The sequence below is a fragment of the Prionailurus viverrinus genome, chromosome B3, assembly GCF_022837055.1.
Source record: "Prionailurus viverrinus isolate Anna chromosome B3, UM_Priviv_1.0, whole genome shotgun sequence".
NCBI classification, from domain to species: Eukaryota; Metazoa; Chordata; class Mammalia; order Carnivora; family Felidae; genus Prionailurus; species Prionailurus viverrinus.
Window position 1 is genome coordinate 142,636,586 of NC_062566.1, and position 23,534 is coordinate 142,660,119.

The 23,534-nt window shown below is 53.1% G+C and overlaps 3 gene segments (V, D, J or C); all 3 read right to left on the reverse strand.

The window, feature by feature from the left end:
* The window catches only part of LOC125168484 (immunoglobulin heavy constant alpha 2-like), a 350,186-nt gene that overhangs the window by 80,086 nt on the left and 246,566 nt on the right, over positions 1–23,534 (reverse strand).
* LOC125168488 (immunoglobulin heavy constant gamma 4-like) overlaps positions 1–23,534 on the reverse strand; it is a 238,365-nt gene that overhangs the window by 43,934 nt on the left and 170,897 nt on the right.
* LOC125168486 (immunoglobulin heavy constant gamma 1-like) overlaps positions 1–23,534 on the reverse strand; it is a 533,257-nt gene that overhangs the window by 20,786 nt on the left and 488,937 nt on the right.

The following is a 23,534-nucleotide window of genomic DNA, read 5'->3' on the forward strand; positions in this document are numbered from 1 at the left end:
GTGAGTGTCCCCACGAGTGGACAGGCCTGGCCCCAGGCAGGATGAAGTCAGGAGGGGCCACCTCATCTGAGGGAGGGTGAGGGCCTGTCCTCACAGCATGGGTCAGGCCTGGCTACTGCACTGGCACAGAGCTACCGCTCAGAGCTCTCAAGAGGTCCAGGGGACGGGGGGAGCAGCGGAAGAGGACAGGCCAGCGTCCCACAGCTTGGGCGGGTCCAGACGTGGGAAAGACCGTGCGCCCCGTTCCCTGAGGGGCTCCGGAGGGCTTCTCCGTTCCCTGTCGGCCCCCTCCGGCCTTGAGTAGCCCCTGGCCAAGCCCTCTCTCTGTCCCAGGCGGCTCCCGGCCATGAGTTTATCCGCCTGTGCAGACCTGCCCACTCAGGTCCCGGCCCCTGGTGGGACCCACGCTCTCCCGTGAATGGTGACCCCTGAGCCTCGGGGCCTGGCCTGCCCGCACCTCCCAGAGGCGCGGGTGTGCTGAGCTCTGCCTCGGAAAGACGCACGACAGTGTCACAGGTCCCAGGGCAGTGCTGGGCGCTTTATTTCACGCAGGGTGCCTGCCCGGGGGGGATGTACACAGGGGTGGGCGCTCAGAGCCCGCGGGGGCCTGCTGGGGGGCCGGGCGCGCTGCTCATTTACCCGGAGACTGGGTGAGGGATTTCTGTGTGTGGTGGCTGTGCAGAGCTTCGTGTGACACCGAGCAGGTGTAGATGTTTCCCCTCTGCCAGCGGGACTTGTCCACCAAGAGCCTGCTGTACAGGAAGTAGGTCCCGTCGCTGTCCAGCTGGGGCGGGGTCGTCCGGTAGTTGTTCTCTGGCTCTGCCTGTCCGGTGATCTCCCACTCGACGGCAATGTCAGCCGGGTAGAAACCTTCGATGAGGCAGGTCACACTGACTTTGTTCCTGCTGAGCTCCTCCTGGGCTGGAGGCAGGACGTACACCTGGGGCTCGTGGGGCTGTCCTGTGGGGTCAGAGGTCAGCACAGATGGTCACTCCCAGGGTGGAGGGCTGGCCTGGGTCCGCCAGGCCCCACCCGACCTCCCTGTGCCCCATCTGTCCTGTTGCCCACCTTTGTCCTTGGAGATGGTCCTCTCGATGGGGGAGGGGAGGGATTTGCTGTTGACCTTGCACTTGAAGTTCTTCCCCTTGAGCCAGTCCTGGTGCAGGATGGGGAGGACACTGACCACACGGTAGGTGCTATTGAACTGCTCCTCACGCAGACTCGTCTTGGCTGTATACACCTGGGTGTTATCCACAAACCATGTGATCTGGACATCGGAGTCATCTGGGCCCAAGTCCACCACCAAGCATGTGACCTCAGGTGTCCGGGAAATCGAGAGGGTGTCCTTGGGTTTTGGGGGGAAGATGAAGATGGACGGTCCTCCAAGCATCTCAGGAGCTGGTGTGGAAGACACAATGCAGGGGTCAGCATTTGGGGGGTGCTCCTTTTGAACATTCCCCCCACCAGGCAGTCCCTGGACGCGGGCCATCGCCTTGGTGTGCAAGGTGGTGCCCTGGTGACTCACGTGGGCATATGGGACAGTCGCAGGGTTTGGGTCCCGGTGAGTGGTCTGTTTTGTGCACTGCAGAGAGACCAGACCGGAGGTTAGTGGGGGCCAGGGGTGGGGACAGCTCTTGGGGTGGGCTAGGTCAGGGCCGGTCAGGGGGGCGTCCCCAGACTGGTGCCTGCCAGTGGAGATGAAGTATGGTGGGTGTGTGCAGCCTGCGCTCACACTGGACCAGGCAGCCAGGCCCAGAGGCCCTCCTCCCCGAGCTTGGGGGACAGAGGTGCCTCTCCTGTGCCCTGGGGTCCAGGTGGACCGACTGACCTGGCCTGTCTCCCAGTGGACACCCTCTTACCGGTCTTGTCCACCTTGGTGTTGCTGGGCCGGTGGTCCACGTTGCAGGTGAAGGTCTCACTGAGCCACCTGCTGGAGGGCACTGTCACCATGCTGCTGAGAGAGTAGAGCCCCGAGGCCTGCAGGACGGACGGGAAGGTGTGCACACCGCTGGTCAGGGCGCCGGAGTTCCAGGACACGGTCACCGGCTCAGGGAAGTAGCCTAACACCAGGCAGGCCAGGGCCACGGTGGCGCCAGATGTGGTCCCGCAGCTGGGGGCCAGTGGGAACACCGATGGGGCCGTGGTGGAGGCTGCAAGAGAGGAGGCCGTGTGACCACAAGGGTCTCGCTCCTGGGAGGGTCCGGGCAGGGTATCAGGTGCCCGGGCTTGGGGCGGCCCTCCAGGAAGTCTGCAGACCGGCCGCCCGGCGTAGCTCTCTGCCGCCCCAGGGCCTCGTGTTTCTGCGGCTGCACGTGCTGGCCCCATGGGCCTGGTCGGTGCTGGGTGACCTCCTGCTGGATTAGAGTCTCCTGGGCCCAGCCCCTGGGTCCCCACTCGGGCTTCCTGTGGGTGCTCGGCCTGAGCGAGCCATCTGTCTGAGCTCTGACCGGTGGCCCCTGCTCCCAACGGGCCTCTGCTGAGGCCCTGAGCCCACTGCCCTGTTGTCCCAGCCTGAATCTGCCCTGGGCCAGCGGGACCTTTCTTGAACACAGCAGGCCTCTGCCACCCGCTGCCTGTGCCCCTCATCCCAGAGTCCTCGTCGTGGCCTGCTGTCTGCCCTCCAGGCCTCACATCTTCTGGGTCAGCTCTGCAGCTAAAGCGCCCGGGCGCCGGATCCCGTCCCTGCCCTGAGCCCCTCCTCAGGCCTTCCTGGGCTCACTCAGTGCCCGTGCCCTGGGGCCTGTCCAGCTCCTCCCTGTCCCCAGAGCCCTCTTTCAGCCGAGGTCTTTCCTGAGCCTGCCTGCCCCTCAGTGCCGGTGGGAGCCTTGCCCCGCCCTGGCTGTCGTCTTGTGCACGGTGCCAGCACCCCAGAGCCCACGTCCCCAGCCAGACCCGACCCCTCTGCCAAGTCTGATGGCCCTGCCTGGCCTCCCCTCCCACCCACACTCCAGGCTGGCGGCCCGGCCTCGAACTCCCAGGCTCCCCCCTTCCCTGCACCGGGTCCACTGCCCTGAGCTACCCCTCCTGGCTTTGTCGTGTCCAGCCTTCTGTCCCCCATCCCCACGAGCCTCCAGAGCGAGTTCAGCGCCCCTGAGCCCAAGACTGTGGCCACCCCTGTCCCTTCAGCCCCAGAGACCTTCCTACGCAGGCTGGCCTCTCCCCCCTGCCTTGTCCACCGGGCCTCAGGCGGCTCACGCCCTCCCGTGTCCAGGGAGGCTCTCCTGGGCCCGCGCCCTCGTGGTCTCTGTGTGCCGTACCGCTCAGCTCCCACCTAGTCCGGGGCTGCTCTTAGCTCAGTCCCTCTGCCCTTCACCCCTGAGGCTCCTGGGGCAGCCTTGCTCCTCCTGCCTCCCCCTGCCCCTGCTCACCCTCACATGCCCTGCCTGCTCCCCTGAGCTCCTGGTGCAGCCCTGCCTCTCCTGCCCTTCCCTCTGCCCCTGTTTCCCTGCCCCCTGTCCCTGCTCACCTGTACCAGCTCTGTGTCTCCCAGGGAGCTCCTGGGACAGCCCTACCCCTCTTGCTTCCCCCTGCCTCTGCTGCCCTCCCAGGAACACTACTCACCTACACAAGCTCTGCTGCCTCCACTGCCCTCCTGGGGGAGCCCTGATTCTCCTGTCCTTCCCCGAGCCCCTCCTGCCCTGCCCCTATCCTCCTGCCCTGCCCCTGCCCCTTGTGCTCTTCCCCTGTGCCTCCTGTCTCCCCCTGCCCCTACTGCTCTCCTCCAGCCCCTAGTGCTCTCCCCCTGCTCCTCCTGCAGCCCCAACCTCCTGCTCACCCTGCAAGCTCTGCCTGCTCCCTTGAGCTCCTGGTGCACCCCTGCCTCTCCTGCCCTCCCTCCTGCCCCTCTTGTCCTGTCCCTGCTCACCTGTACCAGCTCTGTGTGCTCCCTGGGAGCTCCTGGGGCAGCCCTGTCCCTCCTGCTTTCCCCCCTGCCCCTCCTGCCCTCCTGCCCTGCCCCCTGCCCCTGCCCACCTGTACCAGCTCTGTGTCTCCCAGGGAGCTCCTGGGACAGCCCTACCCCTCTTGCTTCCCCTGCCCCTGCTGCCCTCCCAGGAACCCTGCTCACTGGCAGAAGCTCTGCTGGCTCCCCTGAGCTCCTGGGGGAGCCCTGACTCTCCTGTTCTCCCCCCAGCCCCTCCTGTCCTGTCCCTACCCTCCTGCCCCTGCCCCTGCCCCTTGTGCTCTTCCCCTGTGCCTCCTGCTCTCCCCCTGCCCCTACTGCTCTCCGCTGCTCCTCCTGCACTCCCAACCCCCTGCTCACCCTCGCAAACTCTGCCTGCTCCCCTGAGCTCCTGGGGCAGCCCTGCCTCTCCTGCCCTCCCCCCTGCCCCCGCTCACCTGTACCAGCTCTGTGTGCCCCCAGATGCTCTTGGGGAAGCTGCCTGTCCCTCCTGCCCTCACCCTGCTGCCCTGCTCACCTGCACAAGCTCTGCTGGCTCTCCTGAGCTCCTGAGGCAGCCCTGCCTCTCCTGCTCTTCCCCTGCCCCTCCTGTCCTTCCCCTGCCCCTGCTCACCTGTACCAGCTCTGTGTGCTCCCTGGGAGCTCCTGGGGCAGTCCTGTCCCTCCTGCTCTCCCTCTGCCCCTACTGCTCTCCCCACACCCCTCCTGCTCTTCCCCTGCCTCTCTTGCTCTCCCCCTGCTCCTCGTGCCCTCCCAACCCCTTGCTCACCCTCACAAGCTCTTCCTACTCCCCTGATCTCCTGGGGCAGCCCCTGCCATTCCTGCACTCCCCCTGCCCCTGCTCACCTATACTAGCTCTGTGTGTTCCCAGGGAGCTCCTGGGGCAACCCTACCCCTCTTGCTCTCTCCATTCCCCTCCTGCCCTGCCCCCTGCCCCTGCTCACCTGTACCAGCCCTGTGTGCTCCCTGGGAGTTCCTGGGGCAGCACCCTGCTCTTCCTGCTCTCCCCACCCCTCCTGCTCTCCCCCTGCCCTTCTTGCTCTCCCACAGCCCCTTCTGCCATGCCCCCTGCCCCTGCTCACCTGACCAGCTCTGTGTGCTCCCTTCCCTCCTGCTCTCCCCACTGCCCCTCCTGCCCTCCTCCCTGCCCCCACTCACCCATACCAGCTCTGTGTGCTCCCTGGGAGCTCCTGGGGCAGCCTTGTCCCTCCTGCTCTCCCCACTGTCCCTCCTGCCCTCCCCTGCCCCTGCTCACCTGTACCGGCTCTGTGTGCTCCTTGGGAGTTCCTGGGGCAACCCCCTGCCTCTCCTGCTCTCCCCCTGTACCACCTGCTCTCCCCTGTCTCTTCTGCTCTCTCCCTGCCCCTCCTTCCCTCCTCCCTGCCCCCACTCACCCATACCAGCTCTGTGTGCTCCCTGGGACCTCCTGGGGCAGCCTTGTCCCTCCTGCTCTCCCCACTGTCCCTCCCGCCCTGCCTCTGCCCCTGCTCACCTGTACTGGCTCTGTGTGCTCCTTGGGAGTTCCTGGGGCAACCCCCTGCCTCTCCTGCTCTCCCCCTGTACCACCTGCTCTCCCCTGTCTCTTCTGCTCTCTCCATGCCCCTCCTTCCCTCTTCCCTGCCCCCACTCACCCGTACCAGCTCTGTGTGCTCCCTAGGAGCTCCTGGGGCAGTCCTGTCCCTCCTGCTTTCCGCCCTGCCCCTCCTGCCCTCCTGCCCTGCCCCCTGCCCCTGCTCACCTGTACCTGCTCTGTGTGCTCCCAGGGAGCTCCTGGGGCAGCACCCTGTTCTTCCTGCTCTCCCCACCCCTCCTGCTCTCCCCCTGCCCTTCTTGCTCTCCCACAACCCCTTCTGCCATGCCCCCTGCACCTGCTCACCTGTACCAGCTCTGTGTGCTCCTTGTCCCTCCTGCTCTCCTCACTGCCCCTCCTGCCCTCCTCCCTGCCCCCACTCACCCATACCAGCTCTGTGTGCTCCCTGGGAGCTCCTGGGGCAGCCCTGTCCCTCCTGCTCTCCCCACTGTGCCTCCTGCCCTCCTCCCTGCCCCCGCTCACCCTTACCAGCTCTGTGTGCTCCCTGGGAGCTCCTGGGGCAGCCTTGTCCCTCCTGCTCTCCCCACTGTCCCTCCTGCCCTCCTCCCTGCCCCCACTCACCCATACCAGCTCTGTGTGCTCCCTGTCCCTCCTGCTCTCCCCACTGCCCCTCCTGCCCTGCGCTCAGCCCCTGCTCATCTGTACCAGCTCTGTGTGCTCCCTGGGAGTTCCGGGGCAGCACCCTGCTCTTCCTGCTCTCCCCACCCCTCCTGCTCTCCCCCTGCCCTTCTTGCTCTCCCACAGCCCCTTCTGCCATGCCCCCTGCACCTGCTCACCTGTACCAGCTCTGTGTGCTCCCTGTCCCTCCTGCTCTCCCCACTGCCCCTCCTGCCCTCCTCCCTGCCCCCACTCACCCGTACCATCTCTGTGTGCTCCCTGGGAGCTCCTGGGGCAGCCTTGTCCCTCCTGCTCTCCCTACTGTGCCTCCTGCCCTGCCTCTGCCCCTGCTCACCTGTACCGGCTCTTTGTGCTCCCTGGGAGCTCCTGGGGCAGCCTTGTCCCTCCTGCTCTCCCCACTGCCCCTCCTGCCCTGCGCTCAGCCCCTGCTCACCTGTACCGGCTCTGTGTGCTCCCTGGGAGCTCCTGGGGGCAGCCCTACCCCTCTTGCTTCCCCCTGCCCCTGCTGCCCTCCCAGGAACCCTGCTCACAGGCAGAAGCTCTGCTGGCTCCCCTGAGCTCCTGGGGGAGCCCTGACTCTCCTGTCCTCCCCCCAGCCCCTCCTGCCCTGCCCCTACCCTCCTGCTCTACCCTGCCCCTCCTGCTCTTCCCCTGCCCCTCCTGCTCTCCCCCTGCTTCTCCTTCTCTCCCAACCCCCTACTCATCCTCACAAGCTCTGCCTGGTCCCCTGAGCTCCTGGGGCAGCCCTGCCTCTCCTGCCCTCCCCCCTGCCCCCGCTCACCTGTACCAGCTCTGTGTGCCCCCAGATGCTCTTGGGGAAGCTGCCTGTCCCTCCTGCCCTCACCCTGCTGCCCTGCTCACCTGCACAAGCTCTGCTGGCTCTCCTGAGCTCCTGAGGCAGCCCTGCCTCTCCTGCTCTTCCCCTGCCCCTCCTGTCCTTCCCCTGCCCCTGCTCACCTGTACCAGCTCTGTGTGCTCCCTGGGAGCTCCTGGGGCAGTCCTGTCCCTCCTGCTCTCCCTCTGCCCCTACTGCTCTCCCCACACCCCTCCTGCTCTTCCCCTGCCTCTCTGGCTCTCCCCCTGCTCCTCGTGCCCTCCCAACCCCTTGCTCACCCTCACAAGCTCTTCCTACTCCCCTGATCTCCTGGGGCAGCCCCTGCCATTCCTGCACTCCCCCTGCCCCTGCTCACCTATACTAGCTCTGTGTGTTCCCAGGGAGCTCCTGGGGCAACCCTACCCCTCTTGCTCTCTCCATTCCCCTCCTGCCCTGCCCCCTGCCCCTGCTCACCTGTACCAGCCCTGTGTGCTCCCTGGGAGTTCCTGGGGCAGCACCCTGCTCTTCCTGCTCTCCTCACCCCTCCTGCTCTCCCCCTGCCCTTCTTGATCTCCCACAGCCCCTTCTGCCATACCCCCTGCACCTGCTCACCTGTACCAGCTCTGTGTGCTCCCTTCCCTCCTGCTCTCCCCACTGCCCCTCCTGCCCTCCTCCCTGCCCCCACTCACCCATACCAGCTCTGTGTGCTCCCTGGGAGCTCCTGGGGCAGCCTTGTCCCTCCTGCTCTCCCCACTGTCCCTCCTGCCCTCCCCCCTGCCCCCGCTCACCTGTACCAGCTCTGTGTGCCCCCAGATGCTCTTGGGGAAGCTGCCTGTCCCTCCTGCCCTCACCCTGCTGCCCTGCTCACCTGCACAAGCTCTGCTGGCTCTCCTGAGCTCCTGAGGCAGCCCTGTCCCTCCTGCTCTCCCCACTGCCCCTCCTGCCCTCCTCCCTGCCCCCACTCACCCATACCAGCTCTGTGTGCTCCCTGGGACCTCCTGGGGCAGCCTTGTCCCTCCTGCTTTCCCCCCTGCCCCTCCTGCCCTCCTGCCCTGCCCCCTGCCCCTGCTCACCTGTACCAGCTCTGTGTCTCCCAGGGAGCTCCTGGGACAGCCCTACTCCTCTTGCTTCCCCCTGCCCCTGCTGCCCTCCCAGTAACCCTGCTCACCAGCAGAAGCTCTGCCTGCTCCCCTGAACTCCTGGGGGTAGCCTTCTCCCTCCTGCCTGCCTTCTGCCTCCCCCTACCCTGCTTCCTGCCCCTGCTCACCCGTACCAGCTCTGTGTGCTCCCTGGGAGCTTCTGGGGCAGCCTTGTCCCTCCTCTTCTCCCCACTGCCCCTCCTGCCCTCCTCCCTGCCCCCACTCACCCGTACCAGCTCTGTGTGCTCCCTGGGAGCTCCTGGGGCAGCACTGTCCCTCCTGCTTTCCCCACTGTCCCTCCTGCCCTGCCTTCTGCCCCTGCTCACCTGTACCTGCTCTGTGTGCTCCCAGGGAGCTCCTGGGGCAGCCCTGTCCCTCCTGCTCTCCCCACTGTCCCTCCTGCCCTGCCTTCTGCCCCTGCTCACCTGTACAGGCTCTGTGTGCTCCCTGGGAGGTCCTGGGGCAACCCCCTGCCTCTCCTGCTCTCCCCCTGTACCACCTGCTCTCCCCTGTCTCTTCTGCTCTCCCCCTGCCCCTCCTGCCCTGCCCCTGCCCCTGCTCCCTGTACAAGTTTTGTGTTCTCCCTGGAGCTCCCGGGGCAACCCCCAGTCCCTTCTGTTCTCCCCCTGCCCCTTCTGCTCTCCCCCTTCCCCTGCTCACCTACACAAACTCCACCACTGGTCCTTGGAGCTAATGGACCACAGCTGCTTTCTGCCCTTGCTGCCCCATGACCTCTCCCCCCCAGGCGAGCTCAGCCCGCAACTACTGTGTGTTCTTAGGGCTGCCCCGGTCTCATGCCCATCGCAGACTCCTTAGCCCAGGTTTGGCTCCTGACCGTCTGCCCTGTGCTACTGTCTGGGTTCTGAGCACACGGGAGCCCCTGCCAGCCCCTCGTGCTCCGTCCCCGCTCATGTGCTGCAGTCCAGGACCCCATGGCCAGCGCCTCTGACCCTGGCCTGGGGCCAGAGCCAGCCCCAGTGTCCTGGACAGGACCCTCGGGCCGTCTGGGGTCCTCTTCTTCCCCTGTGCTGGGCCGGCCTCTCCCTGTGCCCTCACCTTAGGCCTGTCTGTCCATGTCGGCCTTGGTCCTGCAGTAGCTCAGTCCAGCCCAGCCCTGGGCTCCCAGCACAGATGGCAAAGGGCAGGCCTGAGGCCCACCATGGCCATCATGTTCCTTGAAGGCCCAGTTGCCACGTCCGGTGCGTCCAGCAATGTTGGCGTGGGCGCTCCTGCCCATGCCTCCCTCGTCCCTGCCCTGGCCGGTGCCCTGGCCCCCAGGCAGCCTGTGTCCCCCATGCTGGCTGCTCCGGCCCGTCCGTGGGGCCCCGTCTCTCCTTGGCTCCTGGGCTGCTTCTGCTGCCCCCACGCCGCCCTCTCTCCATGCGGAGCCTACTCACCAAGGGCTGGGGCGATGGAAGGCTGGCCCCAGCACCTCGGCCCTCCTCGCTCTGGCCCCAGGCACATGTGGCTCCTTGTGGCTGAGCTCTGTGCCCATAGCCCCCTTCCTAGCCCCCAGGCAGCCGTGGGAAGACTAAGAACAGGATTGAAACTAGGTGGCTCGGCGACACGCTTTCTGAAGTTCCCTTTTCTTCTGGGTACTTTCTGTCTCAGAGGGCCTGGGTGTGCGGGGGTGGGCTCTGGGGGGTGGCTGTGGTCCCAAAGGAGGGCACACGAACCCCGCTCTCACCTGGGTGTGTGGTGTGGGCACAGGTTGACCCATCCATAGCCTGAGGCCCCACCCTGGGCCTTGTCCCGTCCACTAAGCAGTGTGGCCTCCCTGGTGGGATGCTGTCTTCCTCTGGCTTCAGCCACGGTCACTGTCATCTGCCCATGGTCAGAGGGAAGCTACTACCCTAGAGGTCAGACAGAAGCCTGATGTGCAGGGACAGAGTTTGTGGTGGTCACCGGACCTGAAAATGTCCCTGCAGCTGAGAGACCCTGTGTGGTCCCTGTGCTGCCCGTGCAAGGGGGCCGTGACCCCTCAGCCCCTGTGTTTGGACAACCACAGTGTGCACCCCAGGCTGCCACTTCCTGCGGTGTGAGGCCTCGATGGGGATGCCTCCGCACCATGTCCAAGTCCCAATCCGGGCCTGCTGGGCTGTGGGTGTGCCTGGAGCCCTCGGCCTGTGGTGCAAGGCTCTCTGCCCTGCTCACACTCATGTGAGCGAGGGCTCTGGGCTCCTCCTGGGGTCTGGGGCCTTGGCTGGGTGGGTCCGGCCCGCTTGGTCCCCGGGGCTCCCCAGAATGGCACCTTGGCCGTAGCTGGACGGCTGCACTGGGCCCAGGGCCTGACTCCCACGAGAAGCCACGTCTCCTTAGGTCCTGATCTTAGGAATCCAGCAATGGCCCTTCCGTGCCCCCAACCCCACGGAGTTCACAGAGACCCTTGGGCTTCTGGGGAGGGGAGCAGACCCCGCCCCCTGCATGGGGCAGGGCAAGGTGATGGAGGAGCCCGTGGTCCTGGAAATACCGCAGTGGCCACTTTGCAAATGCCATCGGTCACAGCCTCGGTGAAGGGAGTGTGCACCCCACACTCCGGGCTCCCGCAGCCCGGCCCCCTCTCGCGGTGCCCGGCAGTTAGGGTCCTCTGCAAGCTGTGGGCCCCTGGTTGCTCAAGAAGCACATCCATCTACACAACTCTGGTCAGATCACGGGAACCGATGAGTTTGGCAAAACCCTCGTGGGTGTCCCGGCTGCCGTGCGTTAGGGACATGGGGCCCCAGGCACCTCTAAAGGCAGGGTTTTGGCAAGACAAAGTGGCACATCGTACTTCCCTTGGACAGCTAATTCCCTCCCCTGGTCCCCGTGCAGTGCCCCTGGCGTGGTGCCGGGTCGCTGTCCCTCGTGGGGTCATCACGGGGCTCTGGGGCACCTGCTGTGCCGGATCAGTGTGGGGGAGGGCTGCCTTGGCTGCCGAGGGCGTGGCAGTGGGATGTGGGCCGTCAGGCACTGGGTCTTGTCGGAGACCACACACCTGTCCCAGCCTAGGTTTGCAAGGCCCGTCCTTTCCAGAATAATCCTTTCACAGAAAAGTTGGTGAGGCGATGAAATTACCTAGTGTTGACGCTTTTCAACCATCATGCTGAACTCTGGGTTTGGCTTTCAGAAACATTCACCCTGTGGTTACAAGAACAAAGAGATGCTTTGGAGGTGTTCACGGATGTCCCTTCCAGGGGCCTCTCCCCGACCCACGGCGTCAGAGCCTGCGGTGGTGGTCGTCCAGGGCAGCCGTGAGACACCAGCCTGGCCCGGGGCCTGGCTCATTCCAGCCTGACTTGTTGCCACAGCGTCTCAGCAACCCCTCCCCTCCCCTTATGGGCACCTGCTTCCGGGTACCTGCAGATGCTTACTGTGTATATGTAATATTTTGTGCAGGCATATGAGGTATTTGTGTAGTACCCTCACCTGGATGGTGCGGACCATCTCCCCCCGCCGGGGGTGCCTCTTTCAAGCAATGTGACCTTGGATGACATGATATTCTTTCTTACAGAAGGTGGAGGAGGGCTCGGGCTGCCAGGCCAGCACACACACCTGCCCTCCTCGTGGCAGGGCCACTGGAAGTTCTGTTCGTGCCGAGAAGCCCTATAGTCAGCACCCCGTGGGCACATGTGGGCCGCGTGCCGGCCCGTGTGCCCTGAGGGGAGGGAGCCAGCTGGAGAAGGCTACACGCTGTACCATCCGCACTGCGTGATGTGGGGGACAGCACATGTAGTGTGCCGGCGAGACGGTCAGCGGTTGCCGGGCGTTTGGTGGGAGGGAGGAAGGAATAGGTGGGGCAGAGGGGATCTTCGGGCCAGGTGATTCTTCTGTAGGAAACGGTAGTGGGGGAAACGCGAGGACAGCAGCCTGAACAGCAGGCTGACCGGGGCAGCACCGGGGACAGGGTGCAGGCTCAGAGAACTCTTCTAGGGGTGAACCTTACTGTGAACTCCGGACTTTACTCAGCTGTAATTAGTTCACATTGGCTCATCGTTCGCAACAAACGTGGCACACGGGTGTGAGCTGTTTATAGTGCACAGACTGTTCCATCCCCGTGCTCCACGCCCAAAGTCACCAGAATGTTGTGCGTCAACTGTACTTCAACAAAAATAAAAAACAAAATCTATTTATTAAAAGAATTCATTGTGCTGTACAGAAAAGCAAAAGCAGCACCACGGACAGCAGCTTGGTGGGCCAGGAGAACCCTGTGCACAAGGCCTGTTGTCCTTTGGGTTCATAGGGCTCGGCCCCTTTCTGGCAAGGAAGAGGCAGCCCATGCACAGTAAAATAGTTTTATGCCAGAGTTTACTGATTGAGAAAGCATCTGGACCGTCATCCCATGGTCTCTCGTGTCTTAAAGCCATGGACAGTGTCCACTTCTATAATCTGAGTACCGGGCACCAAGCAGGATTGCCCCATAGAGAAGATTGGATTCATCCATAATGTGGTCGGTGGAATTCTAAGATGGTCCAGATTTTGATATGAAATTTGTATATATACTGACCAATTTTTTTTTCTTTTTTTCCACCCTCTCATCTCCGTCCTATCTCACATAAGATGCATTAATGCTGATTTACCATATCTCAGTATTTAATTTGCAAGATATCCAAAGTTGAGCATTAGTTATCAAGAGAGATGACACCATCCAAAGACATTTCAAGGGATGTATTGGACTTTGTACCCTCTTTTGGAAAGAGGGTTGGCATATTTTCTGTTGTATGTGAGATAGTTTCACTATGGTAGGTGGAAGATAATGTTGCTCTTGTGTTTTATTTGGAAACGAAAGGTGGTTCAAAGAGGCATGTCTGGTTGACAAGGAGTTGATTGTGGTGGTTTTGGTCTATGTCAATTTAGTTAAGAAGTAACTAAATTTCTTAGGATCCTTTCCCTGAGTGGCCCCAGATTATGGTTGGTCATAAGAGACATTTACACAATTTTTGGAAAGCAAAAACGCCGAAGCAGCAGTTTTTATGTCTGGATTCTGGACATGAATCCCTTATCAGATGTGAGATTGGCAAAGGTTTGCTCACTTTCGTGGGTTGGCTCTTCACTGTTGCTGGTGTCCTTTAATGCCAAAAAATCCTTAAATTCTCATCCAGTCCAATTCATCTATTTTTTCTTTTCTTGCCTGTGCCTTTGGTGTCACATCCAAGAAATTCTGACACTGCAAAACTTTCCCTGTGTTTTCTTCTCAGCGTTTTGTAGTTTCAGGTCTTACCCTTATGTCTTTGGTCCATTTTCAGTTAGTTTTTGTAGATGATGTTATATAAGATTCCAACTGCATTTTCTTCCATGTGGATATCCAGTTTTCCCAGAATCATTTATTGAAAATATTGAAAATATCTTCCCCATTGAATGCTCCTGGCACCCTTGCCCCAAATCACTTAACCTTATATGTGAGGGTTTATTTCTGGACTCTCTACTCTGTTCTATTGGTTTATATGTTTGTCTTCATATCAGTAGCACACTGTTTTGATTACTATAGCTTTGTAGTAAGTTTTGAAATCAGAAAGTGTTGAGTCCTCAAACTTTGTTCTCATTTTTTCAAGATTGTTTTGGTTATTAGGGTTCCTTGAGATTCCACATAAATTATGGGATGGGTCTTTCTATTTCTGCAGAAAACGTCATTGGGATTTTGATAGGAATTGCACTGAGTCTGTAGATCGCTTAGGGAAATATTGACACCTGTACAACCTTAGACCTCCCAGTTCATGACCATGGGTGTGCTTCCATTTCTCTGTGTCTTCCTTCCTTTGGCAATGGTGTGTAGTCTTCATTGCACAAGACTTCCACCTCCTTGGGTGGGTTTGTTCTTAGTATTTTATTCTTTTTGATGCTATTGCAAATGGAATTGTGTTCTTAATTCCTTTTCACATTGTTCATTGTTAGTGTGTAGAAATGCAGCTGGTTTTTGTGTACTGAATTTGTATACTGCTACTTGCTGAATTCATTTGTTAGTTCTAACAGTGTGTGTGTGTGTGTGTGTGTGTGTGTGTGTGTGTGAAATCTATAGGGTTTTCTGCACATAAGACCTTATCATCTGTGTGAACAGAGATAATTTTATTTCTTCTTTTCCAATTTTGATTATTTTTGTTTCGCTTTCTTGCCTAATTTCTCTGGTCAGAACTTCCAGTGTTATGTTGAACAGAAGTGGTGAAAATGAACATCCTTTCCGTGTTCCTGATTTTAGAGGAAAGCTTGCAGTCTTTCACCACTGAGTATTATGTTTGTTGTGGATTTTTCATATGTGGCTTTTGATATGTTGAGGTAGTTTCCTTGTTTCCCTGGTTTGTTGAATGGTTTTTCAAGTCATATATGTGTGTTGAATTTTGCCCAGTCCTTTTTCTGCATCAATTGAGATGATCGTGTGTTTTTCTTACCTTAATTATATTAATGTGGTATATTACACTGATCAATTAAAAGTTTTTTAAATGTTTATTTTTGAGAGAGAGAGAGACAGAACATGAGCAAGGAGGGTCAGAGAGAGAGGGAGACACAGAATCTGAAGCAGACTTCAGGCTCTGAGCTGTCAACACAGAGCCCAACGTGGGGCTCGAACCCATCAACCAGGAGATCATGACCTGAGCTGAAGTCAGATGCTTAATGGACTGAGCCACCCACCATCCCAAAATTGATCAATTTTTGTATGTTGAAACATCCTTACATTGCAGGAATATATCCCATTTGGTCATAGTATATAATCCTTTTAATATGTTGCTGTATTCGACTTGCTAGTATTTTGTTGAGGGTTTTGCATCAGTGTTCATAAGGAATATTGGTCTGTGGCTTTCGTTAGTGTCTTTGGCTTTGGTATAAGGGTGATGCTGGCCTCATAGAATGAACTAGGAAGTGCTCCTTCCACTTCAATATTTTTGAAAAGTTTGACATTGGTATTTGTTCCTCTTTGAATGTTTGGTAGAATTCACTAGCAAAACCAATAGGTCCAGAGCTTTTATTTGTCAGGATATTTTTGATGAACAGATCCAATTTCCTTCCTAGTTATAGCTCTGTTCAGATTTTTTATTTCTTGATTATTTAGTCTTGGTAGGTTGTGAACTTCTAGGAATTCATCCATTTCATGAAGGTTATCCAATTTGTTGGTATATTGCTGTTCATAGCATTCTCTTACTATCATTTTCATTGTTTTTTTTTTAAATTTTAATCATTCCTAGTGTGTTCTTTTTTCTTTTTAAGAAGGCTTCACATCCAGTGCAGAACACAATGCAGGGCTTGACCTCATGACACTGAGATGAAGACATGAGCTGAGATCAAGAGTCAGATGCTTGACCAACTCAGCCACCCAGGTGTCTCATCCCTAAGTATGGTCTAGTTTTCCTTGTGATGTATACTTTGATCCATTTGTTGCTTAAGAGTGTGTTGTTTAAGTTACAAAAATTTGTGTGTTTTTCACTTTTACTGTTGTCATTTATTTCTAACTTCATCCCCCTGTGGTCAGAGAAGATACCTTGTATGAAATCTATCTCTTAAAATCTATTGGTACTTAATCCGTGTCCTAACTTATGGTCCCTCCTGGAGGATGCCAAGGTGCATTTGAGAAGAAGGTGTGCGTTGTTGTTGTTGGGTGGGTGGGTTGCTCTGCATGGGTGTCTGTGTGTGTCAGATCTGCTTGGTTCATTGTGTTGTTCAAGTCCTATTTCCTTACTTATCTTCTGTCTGGTTGTTCTGTCCATTATTGGGGATGGGGTATTGAAGCCTCTGTTATTGTAGAACTATCTTTCTTTGCCTTCAATTCCATGCAATTTGCTTCATATATTTTGTTGGTCTGTCATTGGATGTGTAAATGTTCATAACTGTTATATTGTCTTGCTGTATTGAAACTTTTATTGATATATAATGTTTTTCTTTGTCTCATAAACTTTTTTTGACTTAAAGTCTATGTTATCTGATGTAAGTACAGTCAATCCTGTTCTCTTCTGGCTATTATTTCCATAAAATATTAAAAAAAAGTTTATTTATTTGATGGGGGAGGGGGAGAGAGAGAGGGAGAGAGAGAGAGAAACCCAAGTGGGCTCTGCACTGTCAGCAAGGAGCCTGATGTGGGGCTCAATCTCACAAACTGAGATCATGACCTGAACTGAAATGAAGAGTAGGATGCTTAGCCAATTGAGCCACCCGGGCACCCCACATAAAGTTTTTTCAATCTTTCACTTTCAATATTTGTTTTGTCGATACTACCCAAAGCAATGTACATGTTCAATGCAATCCCTATCAAAATAACACCAGCATTCTTCACAGAGCTAGAAAAAATAATACTAAAATTTGTATGGAACCAGAAAAGACCCCAAATAGCCTAAGCAATCTTGAAAAAGAAAACCAAAGCAGGAGGCATCACAATCCTGGGCTTCAAGCTATACTACAAAGCTGTCATCATCCAGACAGTATGGTACTGGCACGAAAACAGACACTCAGATCAATGGAACAGAATAGAGAACCCAGAAATGGACCCACAGACATATGGCCAACTAATCTTTGACAAAGCAGGAAAGAATAGATGAACACAACAGATGAACACAAGGGAAGATGAACAGAAGGGAAGGGAAGCAAAAATAATATAAAAACAGGGAGGGGGACAAAACATGAGAAACTCTTAAATATGGAGAACAAACAGAGGGTTACTGAAGGGGTTATGGAAGGGGGGATGGGCTAAATGGGGAAGGGGCATCAAGGAATCTACTCCTGAAATCATTATTGCAGCATATGCTAACTAATTTGGATGTAAATTAAAAAAATAAAATTAAAAAATTATTTGTTTCTGTGAGTCTAAAGTGAGTCTCTTGAAAAATAACAAGCATATAGTTGGATCATGTGTTTTTTATCCATTCTGCCAATCTCTGTATTTTGATTGTATTTTCATTTAAAGTAATTACTGATGAGGAGGAACGTCTGTCTTTTTTTCTATTTGTTTTCTACATGCCTTACAGCTTTTTTTTGGGTCCTGATTTCCTGCATTACTGTTATCTTTTGTGTTTAGTTTATTTTTTGTAGTGAAATATTTTTAAGTTCTTTTCTTATTATCTTTTATTCATGTTCTATACCTACATTCTTTGTGGCTACAGGGGATCATGTTCAACATCCTAAGGTTATAATGCTTTAATCTGAATTTATACCAGCTTCACTCTATCTCCCACCTCTATCAGTTGTTAATGTCATAAAACTGCATCAAACATAACCACCAAAACATAACCTAATAATTCTTTTGAATATATTAGTCTCTTTCTTCCTGTTTTATTGAGATATAATTGACAAATAACATTGTATTAGTTCAGGTGTCATTAGTCTTAAATCATGTAGGAAACAACACGTGGAGTAAAAACCAAAATTACAGCAACACTAACTTTTATTTCTTTATTTTTATTTATTTTTATGAGACAGAGAAAAAGAGAGAGAGAGAGAGAGAGAGAGAGAGAGAGAGAGAGAGAGAGCGCATGAGCAGGGGAGGGGCAGAGAGAGAGGGAGACAGTTTCCAAAGCAGGCCTCAGGCTCTGAGCTGTCAGCACAGATCCTGAAGAGGGGCTCCAACCCACGAACTGTGAGATCATGACTCAAGCCGAAGTCGGATGCACAACCGACTGAGCCACCCAGGCACCCCAATAACACTAACTTTTAGACTAAATAAAATATGTTAGTTTCTTGAATCATGTAGAAAACAACACATAAGTTTACAAACCATCATTACAAAGGTAGTAACATTTGTAATTGCCCATTTGCTTAGCATTATGAAGATCTTCATTTCTTTACTTGGCTTTGAGCTTCTGTCCAGTGTGTTTTCATTGAACCCTGTAGGTGACCCTTGAACATTTGCTGCAGAGCAGGACCAGTGGCAATGATCTTTCTCAGCTTTTGTTTCTCTGAGAATGTCTTAACTTCTTCCTCACTCTTGAAGGACAGGCTGGCCAGATAAAAGATTCTTGGCCAACTCTTTTTTTCTTTGAGCACTTTGAATATATCAGCCTACTGCCTTCTGGCCTCCAAAGGTTTTGATGAAAAACCTGCTTAAGATTTTTTTGAGGAGCACTTGTGTGTGATGAGTCACTTCTTTCTCACTGCTTTCAAGATTCTCTGTTTATCTTTGGCTTTTGAAACTTGATTATAATGTGTCTCTCAGCGTGAGTTTCTTTCAGTTAATTTTGCTTGGAGTTAATTGAACTTTTTGGATGTTTATATTCATGTATTTCATCAACTCTCAGAAGTTTTTAGCCCTTATTTCTTCAAATAGTCTCTGTGCTTTTTTCTATCTTCTTTTTCTGGGACTCCCACAATGTGTATGTTGATTCACTCCCACAGGTCACTAAGGCTCTGTTCACTTTTCTTCAATCTTCTTTCTTTCTATTCCTAAGACTTGAACATTTCAATTGTCCCATCTTCTAGTTCATTGACTCTTTCTTCTCAAAGAATCATTGCTAAAATCTGCTTTGAGTCTTCATTTCAATTATTGTACTTTTCATCTCCCCAAGTTCTTTTTTGTTTCTTTCTGGATTTTCTATTTCTTTATTGATATTTGCATTTTGCTCATATCATTTTCTTGAATTTCTCCACAACTTCCCATAATTCTTCAAGTGTCTTTAAGATGGTTGTTTTGAATCTTTGGTAAAACTGCCATCAATTCTCTTTTGGGAACAGTTTCATTTTTATGGCCTTTAAGTAGGCCTTATTTTCCTGGTTATTTGTATGCCTTGTGATTTTTTTTGTTGAAAACCAGACATTTGAATTCAACGTGGTAGCTCTGGACGTCAGATTCTTCTCCTTCCCCAAGCTGTTGTTGTTGTTGTTTATTATTTATTGTTTTTGTTTGTCTGAGTGTGCTAGGCGGTCTCTGTGCCAATGGTCAGCCTGAGATGTAAACTTAATGTCTTAAGTCTTTTCTGAGCCTGAGGCTTTCCCTGGGCATGTGTCGTGACTTTCTAATTTTCCCCCCATATGCACTTGCTTTTGAGGGTCTTAGTTTTTGATGTCTGATTCCCAAAAAGTGAAAAACAGAAAAATACAGGGGCAGAAGAAGATGCCAACACTTTATGTCCCTTGGAAGTCATTCCACCCGAAGAGGGGGGCGCTTGTGACAATGGCCTCTCCCTCTTCTTTGTCGGCACTCCGGTTAGAAGACATGATCAGAGAACAGATCCCGCTATTCGAAGGACAGTGTCCTTTTGGCCCACCCTGGCTCCCACAAGCCACGTGCAGGCTACTCCAGGAACGTGTGCACAGCTGCCTGCCCTGGGGCTGGGGCTGGGGGCTGGGTAGCTGCTACTTTGTTAAGAGCTAAAATTGGCCAGAGTTAAGCACATTTACCACCCAAGACTTCTCTCAGAAGTTGCGAGCCTTTAGCAGACTCCAGAGTTCCAAGTGGGTGCATCAAGACAGATTCTGTGAGTGTGACCATTGTCCGGGTGGGGAGACGGGTTTCTGGTGCTCCCTCCTCTGCTGTCTTCCCGGGACCCTCTCCTCTCCCTGCTCTTTATCCAGCTCTTCTTTCTGACTCCCTGCCCTGATGAATGACGGAGCCTTAAACTGTCCACAGATGTAGAGGCAGGAGCCTTCCACAACCCTCATCAGAGACTCCCCATCACGGTCTCTGGTCAGGGAGTTTTGTCTGCCTGCACAGTGAGCCCTTCACATCTGCACTTTCATAGCATCTCACGCACTTGTGCAGAGTCCTTTATGCCCTATCACACACCTTGCACTGCTGATGGCACCCTCGCTGACCCACCTGGTTCATTAGAGGTATTTTCTGGTGTATCCGTACAGCGGACGCCTCTCCAGCACATACCTGGGGGCAAAACTGCCTGGTGAAGGAGCACAGAACTCTGGGCAGCTGGAGGCAACGATCAACTCTTTCCCAAAGTGGCTTTTTCAGTTTGACTTTCCAGTAGCGTCACACGCATGAAAAGTGCTGCAGACCCACATCCCGGCACTTGGTGTGCTCAGACGTCTTAATGTCTGCTGATGTCATTTTGCTAAGATGATATCTCATTCTGCTCTTGGATTGAATTTTTTCTGATTATTGGTGAAGCTGACACCTTTTTATATGATTATTTGCTTTTTGTATTTCTCTTCTCTGAAATATCTATTTACGTCTCTTGGCCTTGTTTTGTATTGGATTGCCTTTTTTCTTGCTTTTCAGTAGCTATTTGCACGTTACTGGCAGAATTCCCGTATCAGCTGTAGGTGTTGCAAACATATCTTCCCAGATGGTAACTGGTCTTTCATTTTTGTTAAAGGTGTTGTTTTTAGCACCCATCACCCTAAGGCGGACACTTGTTGGGATGAGCACTGGGTGTTGTAAGTAATGAATCACCGAATTCTACTCCTGAAGCCAACATTGACCTGTATGTTAACTAATTAAGGTTTAAATAAAAAAAAAAGAAAATACAAAAAAGGGTACCTTGTGATGGACCTCACATTTTAATTTTAATATAAATTTATCAGTAGTGTCTTTTATAGTTTACGTCTTTTCTAAAACAAGTTGGCATTTGGGCCTAGGGGTGGAAACAGCTGTACTGTTACCTGACCTGGCTCACTGCACGGCCCACCCTGGTTCTGTCACATTCCATCTCTAAGTCCCTTTGTAAAGAAGCCCTCTGTGAACGCTCGTAATGGGACATGGGCAGGAAGGAGGTGCACCTTGTGCAGTGCCTCTAGCCTTTGAGAGCCATGGGCAGTGGAATCGTAAGACTGGAGGACATACTGGTAACTGTGAGTGGGGCAGCTTGGCTGGTGTTAAGTGAACTGAAGCACTGAAGGAAGAAAATGTCTCAGCGAGTCAGTCCCCTTTCCTGTCAACTCAGGGAACAGTGACAGCATCAGAAATCTCCAATGACAGCGTTTCTTTTATTTATTTATTTATTTTTTAAATGAAATTTATTGTCAAATTGGTTTCCATACAACACCCAGTGCTCATCCCAAAAGGTGCCCTCCTCAATACTCATCACCCACCCTCCCTTCCCTCCCACCCCCCATCAACCTTCAGTTTGTTCTCAGTTTTTTTTTAAAATTTATTTTTTTTCAACGTTTATTTATTTTTGGGACAGAGAGAGACAGAGCATGAATGGGGGACGGGCAGAGAGAGAGGGAGACACAGAATCGGAAACAGGCTCCAGGCTCTGAGCCATCAGCCCAGAGCCCGACGCGGGGCTCGAACTCATGGACCGCGAGATCGTGACCTGGCTGAAGTCGGACGCTTAACCGACTGCGCCACCCAGGCGCCCCTGTTCTCAGTTTTTAACAGTCTCTTATGTTTTGGCTCTCTCCCACTCTAACCTCTTTTTTTTTTCCTTCCCTTCCCCCATGGGTTTCTGTTAAGTTTCTTAGGATCCACATAAGAGTGAAACCATATGGTATCTGTCTTTCTCTGTATGGCTTATTTCACTTAGCATCACACTCTCCAGTTCCATCCACATTGCTACAAAAGGCCATATTTCATTCTTTCTCATTGCCACGTAGTATTCCATTGTGTATATAAACCACAATTTCTTTATCCATTCATCAGTTGATGGACATTTAGGCTCTTTCCATAATTTGGCTATTGTTGAGAGTGCTGCTATAAACATTGGAGTACAAGTGCCCCTATGCATCAGTACTCCTATATCCCTGGGATAAATTCCTAGAGTGCTATTGCTGGGTCATAGGGTAGGTCTATTTTTAATTTTCTGAGGAACCTCCACACTGCTTTCCAGAGCGGCTGCACCAATTTGCATTCCCACCAACAGTGCAAGAGGGTTCCTGTTTCTCCACATCCTCTCCAGCATCTATAGTCTCCTGATTTGTTCATTTTGGCCACTCTGACTGGCGTGAGGTGATACCTGAGTGTGGTTTTGATTTGTATTTCCTTGATAAGGAGCGACGTTGAACATCTTTTCATGTGCCTATTGGCCATCCGGATGTCTTCTTTAGAGAAGTGTCTTTTCATGTTTTCTGCCCATTTCTTCACTGGGTTATTTGTTTTTTGGGTGTGGAGTTTGGTGAGCTCTTTATAGATTTTGGATACTAGCCCTTTGTCCGATATGTCATTTGCAAATATCTTTTCCCATTCCGTTGGTTGCCTTTTAGTTTTGTTGATTGTTTCCTTTGCTGTGCAGAAGCTTTTTATCTCCATAAGGTCCCAGTAATTCACTTTTGCTTTTAATTCCCTTGCCTTTGGGGATGTGTCGAGTAAGAGATTGCTACGGCTGAGGTCAGAGAGGTCTTTTCCTGCTTTCTCCTCTAAGGTTTTGATGGTTTCCTGTCTCACATTCAAGTCCTTTATCCATTTTGAGTTTATTTTTGTGAATGGTGTGAGAAAGTGGTCTAGTTTCAACCTTCTGCATGTTGCTGTCCAGTTTTCCCAGCACCATTTGTTAAAGAGACTGTCTTTTTCCCATTAGATGTTCTTTCCTGCTTTGTCAAAGATGAGTTGGCCATACATTTGTGGGTCTAGTTCTGGGGTTTCTATTCTATTCCATTGGTCTATGTGTCTGTTTTTGTGCCAATACCCATGCTGTCTTGATGATGACAGCTTTGTAGTAGAGGCTAAAGTCTGGGATTGTGATGCCTCCTGCTTTGGTCTTCTTCTTCAAAATTCCTTTGGCTATTCGGGGCCTTTTGTGGTTCCATATGAATTTTAGGATTGCTTGTTCTAGCTTCGAGAGGAATGCTGGTGCAATTTTGATTGGGATTGCATTGAATGTGTAGATAGCTTTGGGTAGTATTGACATTTTGACAATATTTATTCTTCCAATCCATGAGCAGGGAATGTCTTTCCATTTCTTTATATCTTCTTCAGTTACCTTCATAAGCTTTCTATAGTTTTCAGCATACAGATCTTTTACATCTTTGGTTAGATTTATTCCTAGGCATTTTATGCTTCTTGGTGCAATTGTGAATGGGATCAGTTTCTTTATTTGTCTTTCTGTTGCTTCATTGTTAGTGTATAAGAATGCAACTGATTTCTGTACATTGATTTTCTATCCTGCAACTTTGCTGAATTCATGTATCAGTTCTAGCAGACTTTTGGTGGAGTCTATCGGATTTTCCATGTATAATATCATGTCATCTGCAAAAAGCGAAAGCTTGACTTCATCTTTGCCAATTTTGATGCCTTTGATTTCCTTTTGTTGTCTGATTGCTGATGCCAGAACTTCCAGCACTATGTTAAACAACAGCAGTGAGAGTGGGCATCCCTGTCGTGTTCCTGATCTCAGGGAAAAAGCTTTCAGTTTTTCCCCATTGAGGATGATGTTAGCTGTGGGCTTTTCATAAATGGCTTTTATGATCTTTAAGTATGTTCCTTCTATCCCGACTTTCTCAAGTGTTTTTATTAAGAAAGTGTGCTGGATTTTGTCAAAGGCCTTTTCTACATGGATTGACAGGATCATATGGTTCTTCTCTTTTTTTTGGTTAATGTGATGTATCAGGTTGATTGATTTGCAAATGTTGAACCAGCCTTGCATCCCAGGAATGAATCCCACTTGATCATGGTAAATAATCCTTTTTATATGC